Source organism: Siphateles boraxobius, unplaced genomic scaffold, assembly GCF_051911475.1.
Source record: "Siphateles boraxobius isolate OS27281-9 unplaced genomic scaffold, OSU_SipBor_1 99, whole genome shotgun sequence".
Classification (NCBI taxonomy): Eukaryota; Metazoa; Chordata; class Actinopteri; order Cypriniformes; family Leuciscidae; genus Siphateles; species Siphateles boraxobius.
The window spans coordinates 180,001-182,500 of NW_027509229.1; the positions used below are offsets into that span (position 1 = coordinate 180,001).

The window sequence follows — 2,500 nt, forward strand, 5'->3', positions numbered from 1 at the left end:
GGCAATTTAAAAGGTTAGACCATTAATGAAGAAAACTAAGAAGAACTTTTGAAAAAAGTCAAACTCTTTCATGCTCTCTGAAGAATCTCAGAGACTTTTAAAGGCTTTCTGAAGAAGCTCAGTGAGTCTTTTTTTTAAACTAAGAAGAACTTTTGAAAAAACTCAAACTCTTTCATGCTCTCTGAAGAATCTCAGAGACTTTTAAAGGCTTTCTGAAGAAGCTCAGGGACTCTTTTTTTTTTTTTTTAAATCAAAAAAGCTTACAGCACCTGGTATTCCCAGGCGGTCTCCCATCCAAGCACTAACCAGGCCCAACCCTGCTTAGCTTCCGAGATCAGACGAGATCGGGCGTGACCAAGGTGGTATGGCCGTAAGCGAAAACTGCTGCCAAAATTGGGCAATTTAAAAGGTTAGACCATTAATGAAGAAAACTAAGAAGAACTTTTGAAAAAACTCAAACTCTTTCATGCTCTCTGAAGAATCTCAGAGACTTTTAAAGGCTTTCTGAAGAAGCTCAGTGAGTCTTTTTTTTAAACTAAGAAGAACTTTTGAAAAAACTCAAACTCTTTCATGCTCTCTGAAGAATCTCAGAGACTTTTAAAGGCTTTCTGAAGAAGCTCAGGGACTCTTTTTTTTAAACTAAGAAGAACTTTTGAAAAAACTCAAACTCTTTCATGCTCTCTGAAGAATCTCAGAGACTTTTAAAGGCTTTCTGAAGAAGCTCAGGGACTCTTTTTTTTAAACTAAGAAGAACTTTTGAAAAAACTCAAACTCTTTCATGCTCTCTGAAGAATCTCAGAGACTTTTAAAGGCTTTCTGAAGAAGCTCAGTGAGTCTTTTTTTTTAAATAAGAAGAACTTTTGAAAAAACTCAAACTCTTTCATGCTCTCTGAAGAATCTCAGAGACTTTTAAAGGCTTTCTGAAGAAGCTCAGGGACTCTTTTTTTAAACTAAGAAGAACTTTTGAAAAAACTCAAACTCTTTCATGCTCTCTGAAGAATCTCAGAGACTTTTAAAGGCTTTCTGAAGAAGCTCAGTGAGTCTTTTTTTTAAAGTAAGAAGAACTTTTGAAAAAACTCAAACTCTTTCATGCTCTCTGAAGAATCTCAGAGACTTTTAAAGGCTTTCTGAAGAAGCTCAGGGACTCTTTTTTTTTCTTTTTTTTTTTTTTTAAATCAAAAAAGCTTACAGCACCTGGTATTCCCAGGCGGTCTCCCATCCAAGTACTAACCAGGCCCGACCCTGCTTAGCTTCCGAGATCAGACGAGATCGGGCATGACCAAGGTGGTATGGCCGTAAGCAAAAACTGCTGCCAAAATTGGGCAATTTAAAAGGTTAGACCATTAATGAAGAAAACTAAGAAGAACTTTTGAAAAAAGTCAAACTCTTTCATGCTCTCTGAAGAATCTCAGAGACTTTTAAAGGCTTTCTGAAGAAGCTCAGTGAGTCTTTTTTTTAAACTAAGAAGAACTTTTGAAAAAACTCAAACTCTTTCATGCTCTCTGAAGAATCTCAGAGACTTTTAAAGGCTTTCTGAAGAAGCTCAGGGACTCTTTTTTTTTTTTTTTAAATCAAAAAAGCTTACAGCACCTGGTATTCCCAGGCGGTCTCCCATCCAAGCACTAACCAGGCCCAACCCTGCTTAGCTTCCGAGATCAGACGAGATCGGGCGTGACCAAGGTGGTATGGCCGTAAGCGAAAACTGCTGCCAAAATTGGGCAATTTAAAAGGTTAGACCATTAATGAAGAAAACTAAGAAGAACTTTTGAAAAAACTCAAACTCTTTCATGCTCTCTGAAGAATCTCAGAGACTTTTAAAGGCTTTCTGAAGAAGCTCAGGGACTCTTTTTTTTAAACTAAGAAGAACTTTTGAAAAAACTCAAACTCTTTCATGCTCTCTGAAGAATCTCAGAGACTTTTAAAGGCTTTCTGAAGAAGCTCAGTGAGTCTTTTTTTTAAAGTAAGAAGAACTTTTGAAAAAACTCAAACTCTTTCATGCTCTCTGAAGAATCTCAGAGACTTTTAAAGGCTTTCTGAAGAAGCTCAGTGAGTCTTTTTTTTAAACTAAGAAGAACTTTTGAAAAAACTCAAACTCTTTCATGCTCTCTGAAGAATCTCAGAGACTTTTAAAGGCTTTCTGAAGAAGCTCAGGGACTCTTTTTTTTAAACTAAGAAGAACTTTTGAAAAAACTCAAACTCTTTCATGCTCTCTGAAGAATCTCAGAGACTTTTAAAGGCTTTCTGAAGAAGCTCAGTGAGTCTTTTTTTTTAAATAAGAAGAACTTTTGAAAAAACTCAAACTCTTTCATGCTCTCTGAAGAATCTCAGAGACTTTTAAAGGCTTTCTGAAGAAGCTCAGGGACTCTTTTTTTAAACTAAGAAGAACTTTTGAAAAAACTCAAACTCTTTCATGCTCTCTGAAGAATCTCAGAGACTTTTAAAGGCTTTCTGAAGAAGCTCAGTGAGTCTTTTTTTTAAACTAAGAAGAACTTTTGAAAAA

The 2,500-nt window shown here is 35.9% G+C and overlaps 3 non-coding genes across 3 annotated transcripts; all 3 read right to left on the minus strand.

Annotated features, from left to right (window-relative positions):
* Positions 1-257: 257 nt before the first annotated feature.
* Positions 258-376, minus strand: LOC143734255 (5S ribosomal RNA). The gene has a single exon (XR_013202156.1). It is a non-coding gene; the product is annotated as a 5S ribosomal RNA (ribosomal RNA).
* Positions 377-1,182: 806 nt separating this feature from the next.
* On the minus strand, positions 1,183-1,301 carry LOC143734151 (5S ribosomal RNA). Its single transcript, XR_013202054.1, has one exon. It is a non-coding gene; the product is annotated as a 5S ribosomal RNA (ribosomal RNA).
* A 277-nt stretch (positions 1,302-1,578) lies between these two features.
* On the minus strand, positions 1,579-1,697 carry LOC143734257 (5S ribosomal RNA). The gene has a single exon (XR_013202157.1). It is a non-coding gene; the product is annotated as a 5S ribosomal RNA (ribosomal RNA).
* Between the last annotated feature and the right edge of the window lie 803 nt (positions 1,698-2,500).